Genomic DNA, 8,140 nt, shown 5'->3' on the forward strand with positions numbered 1-8,140 from the left:
GATTGAATTTTACCATTAAATTATCTGCATTATAATATGAAATGTCAGATGCCAATCTCGCCAATCTGAAGTTGTGGGAACTCATGGCTGGGCCTCCCACACGGGATAGTCAAAGGATAGAGGCCACACTAATATGGATTACTTCTTTACAGAGGTAAAATTGGGTTTGCGTAGGACTAATACCTCTGCCAAGAAAAAAAAAAGCAAAGTTACAGAAGCATCGATGACACTTCAAAGCCAACAGTTCTTGCAATTGCAAAGCCTTTCCTCGGCGTTAGGCCCTGAACTGTAAACCACATTGAATTCACTATCGAACGACGGAGGTCCACCACCACATCCACCACTTCAAATATCAACTGATTAAATAATACACCAACAATTCTCAATTTAAAGGTTTATTCCATAATCAGCTATAAAAAATATATACAACCGACAACTTCTTACTGAACTTAACTGCAGTTCTATTCAAAGAACTGAATTATAAGAAAATTGGTACACGACTAATGTCAAAGACGTTCTATAAAAGATGGGACAAATAAAATTTTATAGTTACTACCATTAACAAAACATAAACTGGAAATGTCTAGCAATAGTTTTATGTTGCAAATCAGAAAAAGAATCCAGACCTTTGGTTTATAAACTCTTTTTTACAGAATCAGTATAAATGTTGATAAGTAGCACATTTATCAAACGTAACCGACACTGGAACGAAAAATAATCTTCTGACGGTTGGTCATTTAAAGCATATAATATACAAATGTATGAATATTAGAGCAGTAAGTGACAGAGTTAGTAACAATAATTATCATTTCCTACATAGAAGGCGATGAGCTAGCAGAATTATTAGCACGCTGGGCAAAATGCTTAACAGCTTTTCGTCCGTCTTCACATTCTTTGTTCAAATTCCGCCAAAGTCAGCTTTGCCTTTCGTCTTTTCGGTGTTAATAAAATAAGTATCAGTTGAACTGGTATTCGACGTATCCCCTACCCCCAAGCCTCCTGACCTTGTGCCAAGATTTGAAACTGTCATTTTCTACAAAGACTCAAGGTTAAAAATTCTAGCGGTGTGAAGAAACATTGATTTAATCCGACTGTTATTCTACAGATACCCTCTTATAAGGCTCACACGTGGCTTAGTAGTTAGGGCGTTGCACTCCTAATCGTAACATTCTAGGTTAGATCCCTGTAGCAGGCGATGCGTTGTGGTCCTGGGCGAAACAGCTTCAGTTTACGTTGCTCAGTTTTACTCAGCGGGCTAAAATAAGCAATCCTGCAACGGACTGGCGTCCCTCTAGGGAGTAACTATATACGCTACAGAAATCGGGAACCTGGCCCTATAAGTCTATATGACTCAGGACGGGGCTTTATCCTTTATATTTTGAGACTCAGAAATGAAAGACAAAACTCACCCAGGTTATACATTTTAGCGGGGTGAAGTAGTTTCCGTTCAGTTCATTCAGCATTTGACAAACACTTTATTTATCAGTTTCAGAAACGTAAGGCAAAATTATTAAGGCTATTATTATTAAAGAGATAAAATAGACTTGATTTAATCTGTCCAGTATTTCACATGTATCATTTTTATCGGCCCTATGAATGAATGAAAGATAGTCAGTCAAACTGCAATTCAAAAGGCCGGGTTTTTTTTTCACTCATTGTGCTACACTAATTTTGCCCGAGGATCACGTTATGAGTACAAGCATTTATGGAATACTCAGCCATTTGTACATTAGCTTAATTCGCAGGTAATTCAGTTACTTGAACAGCTGAATGCTCATTGTGGAAACCGATGGAGGATACGTGAACTATCAGTAGTACATAGTGATTTCCCTCTTGATGATGATGATGATGATGATGGTGGTGGTGGTGGTGGTGGTGGTGGTGGTGGTGGTGGTGGTGGTGATGATGATGATGAGGAGGAGGAGGAGGGGAGGAGGAGGAGGGGAAGAAGAAGAAGAAGAAGAAGAAGAAGAAGAAGAATAAGAAGAAGAAGAAGAAGAAAGTAGAGACAGACCACTGGATAACAAATGCAGATCCTGCTTTGATTTCCCACGACAACCACGTTCCAATTATCAAGCTAGTAATAGTGAATTAACTTCAAAACTGTAGATGCCAGCTAAGAAACTTCAGAGACTTAACTGTCGAATTAAACACATTAAGGCTGCTCTTACATGCATCTTGGCAGTTAAATAATGTAGTTATAATCTGCACTTGTATTTGGCAGATTGTGGTAATTATTGTACCCATCATTCAAAGGCCCAGCCTTATTATATGTTACACTGATTTGGTTTGAGAATAGGATTAATACTGCGTAATTGGAAATGTTCAAATACAAGTTAATAACGCAAGTGATTTTCAAAATTTTTTAACAATCCCTTTTCTGTTGCTAACACTTTATTCAACAGTCCCTTGGTACTTAAATACTCACTGTAACCAGAATAATTTAGATTCAGGTACTAGTTTGAGATGGGTAACTACTAACCATAGCACCTCATTGATATAGGGGAATATTTGATGCACCACTCGGTAAATTGGACAGCTTAAAAAAAATAGCACTGAATCGATTCGTTGAAGGAAGAATCAACAGAGGAAGAAAGAAAACGTCTAACCTATATGGACAACTTGCTTCAGGACAGTGGAATGACAAATGTTAACGAATTAAGAACATCCATGAAGGACTGCGATGGCGTGCTCGCGTGGAAATACTGAAGCGTCCGAGAGGACGGCTAGACTAACTGTAAATGAATATTTGATGCATCACCGCTTGACCTTAATTATTGACCCAATGTTTAATACGTTCCTTCGACCAAACTCAGGAACGTATTTTTTGTGATCACCACCCCACCCACCACCGTTTAATAACTGGTGTTGGTTTGTTTACTTTACGTAACTTAGCGGTTCGGCATGAAGAGACCGACAGAATAAGTGTCAGCTCTAGAAAAGAAAGTAAGAAATAGGGAAGATTGTTTTCCACTACACGCTTCGAGGCGGTGTAGTAGCATGTCCGCAGTTCAATGGGTGAAACGAGTTGAAGGATAAAAGAACCTCCTTTATTCCACTCCCATCCTAAAAGCCGGTGTCACCCACTTGGAGTAAATCTGTGAGTAATTCTGTAAATCAAACAACTCAATGTTCCTCGACGAAAACAACGGAGAAACCGTGACTAAAAAAAATGGTACAACTGGAATTGTAGATGATTTTCATGAAGATTTTTATGCATATTTTTGGTAGACGGCAGGAGCACAGAAATTCGTTTGATGTATTTTTCAAATCGCAAATCATCTTTATCATTTACTTTTTACTTGTTTCAATCATTGCTTCTGCACTGATTGGTACATTGGAATTCGTTGTATAGTTTTCCACTAACAAGGGGGGCGTTGCAGAATGTGGCGAAACGATCGTTGTGATAAATAAAGTTTCCAGTATATTCTGTCTTCCGTATCAATTGTTTATACTATACTCAACATGCACTGTGGAATTCCTTACGTAGATCCAGCAGTGATTGTGCAAATACCGTGGATCATGCCAGGTAGCCATAAGCAGAGAACGTACTTTGCGGGCACACGACTAGGGACATACCTAAAACGCAGTTTGAATTTGAAAATTAAAAAATTAAATCTAAACTTTAAAAATAACTTACACACACACACACACACTCGTACATACACACTTACGCGCGCGCGCGCCTAGAAATCCTTTAGAATTTGATACAGACGGGAAATTGAGATTAGTAACGAATAATACACGTAACTCAACATAATTAACTTTAATTATTTCAATTATTTTTCGCAGCTGTCGACTTTTCGAAATGATTCCTCGAAGAACCTCCTCTTAGATACTCTATTCTTCCTTTTAGCGAGACTATTTGTTTGGTGACAATGCCTGGTTAATTTGAAATAGCGTTGAAATTAAAAGAGACCAAGTAATGAATTGAGTTAAATGAATTTTATTACAAACTCCTGTTCTCTTAAAATTTTGGAGAAAACTAATTATTTTTTAGTGTGGACAAATAAGATTCTGGGTTTATTGATTTCATTAAATATACCTCATAGACCGAGACTCAATAACAAATTTAACGCTGACCACTGCGTCTATGCATACATACAATGGCTATGTTTTAGATATATTATGTAAACTTTGCAATATAGATGCAAGCGTAGCTGTGTGGTAAGAAGTTTGCTTTCCAGTCACATAGTTCCGTGTTCCATCCCATTGCGTGCCACATTTGACAAGTGACTTCTGCTATCGCACCGACCCGGTCAGATTTTTGTGAGTGGATTTTGAAGACGGAAACTGAAAGAAGCCCACTATGTATGTATGTACGTGTGCGTGTGTGATTGTTCCATTGTGTTTGTACTTGTCTACCGCCACCACCTGACAACTAGTGTCGGTTTCTTCACGTCCCCGTAACTTAGGAGTTCAAGAAAAAAGACCGATAGAATAACAGGCCTAGCAAAAAATAAGTACAGGGTCCAATTCGGTCGACTAAACCCTTTAAGGCGATGCCCCAGTATGGCCGAAGTATGGCCGCAGTCCAATGAGTGAAACAATTAATAGATAAAAGATAACAAAAAAGTTATTAAAAAACAAAATTCATCTCATAAAAGCAGGATGTGTTTTTTTGGTAAAACCGCAGAAAACGATCGCAAGACAGTCTTCAAGCCAAAACCAAGCGGCAGGAGAATTAGGGCTAGACCACAAGCGAGATGGTTGGATAATGACTAAAGTCTCAGTTGGTCACGCTTGAGACGGTTGCTTCTGACAGGGTCCTATGGAATAGATGCCTGAGGGATTTACTCCATGACTCTTCCAGAAATAGCGAACGGTGAAAATGGATGGTTAAGTTTGTCATTGATAGAGGTGAGACGATTGCTAACCATCAAGATTTGATTAAACGAAGCACAACATATAAAAAGAAAAGTGAAGAAAGAATCGAAAGGCAAACTAAACCTTGGTGCTATCTGAACTCTACGCACAAACACTTGGAACAAATACTGAGTGGCACACTATCCAAAGTTCTAATGATTCTGGCAATTCATCACCTTGCTAAATGCATATATCTGTTCTTAAGATAACGCTATACGAAGGCAGCGAGCTGGCAGAAGCGTTAGTAGCTTTTCATTTGTCTTTATCTTCTGAATTCATTTTCCATCGGGGTTGACATTAACTTTCATCCTCCCGGAAGTGCTTATTAGTTTTGGGAGGACTTAAACAAGTAAGAAATTCGTTTTATTCAATCTTTTTAAGGCAATATATATTTTTATTTTGAAAATCGGTATTCATTTCATCAGAGAAGCACCAAGTTAAATTATGATTATTGGCTGTACGACTAATTTCTTGATGTTACCCACGGGTGGCAAACGTATACGTTCAAAGTTACCCGTCATAAGAAGTGTAACTCTTTAGTATTAATATAATTTGCTTTAAAGACGGTCACCTGGCAGAATCGTTAGATTGTAGGTAAAAGTATTTTTCTATATTTCTTCTGACTCTATATTTTGAATTCAAATCTCGCCGAAATCTGCTTTGCTTTTAATTCTCTCGGAGTCGACAAAAATAAAGTACCAGTCGAGTACTGACACACTCCGCTCAAAATTCCTGGACTTGTTCCTAAATAAGGAGCCATACATCCATCAATTTTCTCCATCCACTTATTCCTGCGCGGGTTCTATAGTTAGAGCCTCCTCCATATGTACTTATCAACAGCAACCATCATTACACTTTCCAGCGTGACCAAATAAGTCTATGGATAGTATCCAACCATTTCATTTTTCGTCTATTCCTATGTCTCCTACTGGTTGGTTTGGCTTGAAAAATCCATCTTGCGATTCTTTTCTGCGCCATTTTCATTACATATCCGTAACATATCTCGATGTTGTGAAGTAGCGGCTCAATCCGAAAAAACTCGGGAATCACCGAACAGCTTACCCTGTCGAGTAACATTACTCTAGAGACCCTTCGGACGAACATCACTCATGTTAATTCTTCCTTCAATGTTGCGTGGTCGAATCTCGCTTGAATATACACAACCATTGTATATATCAGTAATATATCTGCCCGACTGCGCGAACCATTCTTGTATAAAAATCAGATTTACAAATCTTTTTATATACGAAATAAATTAACAACTATCATGGTCCAAGACTATCATAACAGCACTCACATCTGCTGCTTTGATCAATCTGTTCTGTGATCACTGAACAATTTTAAACTTGATGTGATCGAATTGAAATTTCCAGCCACGTATAAAACTCATAAAGCTTGATTGATCCCAGTTATCGGAAGCCTGTACTGATTGGTTAAATTGGATAGTTTTATTTTAAATTGAAGTGAATACAATCAACAGTTGCCATCTGGTGTTTCGGCTTCTTTAATATCGACCTCAAATAAATATTGATGAAATGATATATTCGGAATATTTCGATAAGATATTGGCTAAAATATATTACCATTTCCACATTCTGTGCATTTCAGCCATTTTGCATTTATGCATTTATACTCTCATTAGAAAGACTTACTATTGGCATTTCAAACGCGCGCGCGCAGACACATACATATACACGCGCACACATGCACACACGCACGCACACATATATATATGTGCATGTATGCGCCTATGTATATATGTATATAAGTATATATATATATATATATATATATATAATTTTGGAAAACGAATTTCCGAATCAATCAGGTACAACCCTTCAGCATTACATGCATCTGAATATCGTACCTTGGGAGTCTTCTTTATCATATATTTATATATTTATCTAGAAATATACAAAGTATCGAATAAAAGTCAATAATAATTCAGTTTGGTGGGATTAATAGATATGCGGGTATTCTATTTCAGATAATACAAAAAAAAAATAATAACCTAATGAGTATATCTGAAAGTAAGCTCATGGTATCCATTTGCACATCATAAAATAATGCTTTAAAGGATATGACCAGTATATCAGCAGGGTACATAATATAATTCTTTAATTATTTCCATCTTAAGCTAACACTTAAATTTATTAACTATGACGGAACTACACGTGTTTCAGTATTGGAAGATTACAATATATATACATACACACAAATGTATATATATATATATATATATATATATATATATATATATATATATATATATATATATATATATATATATATGGGAGAATTTATGAAAAAACAACAACAAACGAGGACAGGTGGTGTAAGCAACAAAAGGATGTATTAGTTTAACGCTCGGGAATAGAGAAAGTCTTTAACGTTTCGAGCTACGCTCTTCAACAGAAAGAATAAAGAGAAAAACAAGGAGAAAAACAAGGAGAAAAACACGGCGAAAAAAATTTGAATGTTGTGGTCATATATATATATATCTATATATAAATATATATATATGCAATCATCAGATTTACAATTATTCCAACACATCTGCAGGTTCTTTTTCAAAGTATTGTTAATCTGATTTTACATCCCTTCAAAAAATATGCAACAAATTAAACGTTAAAAATTGAAAATTAAAAATTAAAAATAAAAATTATACTTTGTAATATTATGAATTAAAACTTATAAATTATACATTATAAATATGAATTAGTATATATATCAACTTTATATGTATGCATGTGTCTATATACGTATGTATATATATATATATATATATATATGTATGTATATACGTAAATATGTATATGTGTGCACATGTATATATATATATATATATATATATATATATATATATATATATATATATGTATATGTATGTATATATGTATGTATATACATAAATATGTATATGTGTGTGCATGTATGTATATATATATATATATATATATATATATATATATATATATATATATATATATATATTATATTATATTATATCATATTATATTGATAAATATTAAACCGAAATAGATTCAGTGCTAATTTGTTTTGGCTATACACACGTGGCCGAGATGAACGTGTGAGAATATCTGAAATAAACTCGACTGCTCTCACAAACTAGAATACTAAAAATGAACTCGACCGATCTCAAAAGTTTTTTTAAAAAACTGGAAAAATAATCCAGATCCCTTGTCTTGTATCGGATCAGTCCCAAAATTTAATCAGTTCATGCCAGTCACGAGGCCAAACATCCCTGAAAGTT

Source organism: Octopus bimaculoides, chromosome 11 (genome assembly GCF_046866305.1).
Source record: "Octopus bimaculoides isolate indiv1 chromosome 11, ASM4686630v1, whole genome shotgun sequence".
NCBI lineage: Eukaryota > Metazoa > Mollusca > Cephalopoda > Octopoda > Octopodidae > Octopus > Octopus bimaculoides.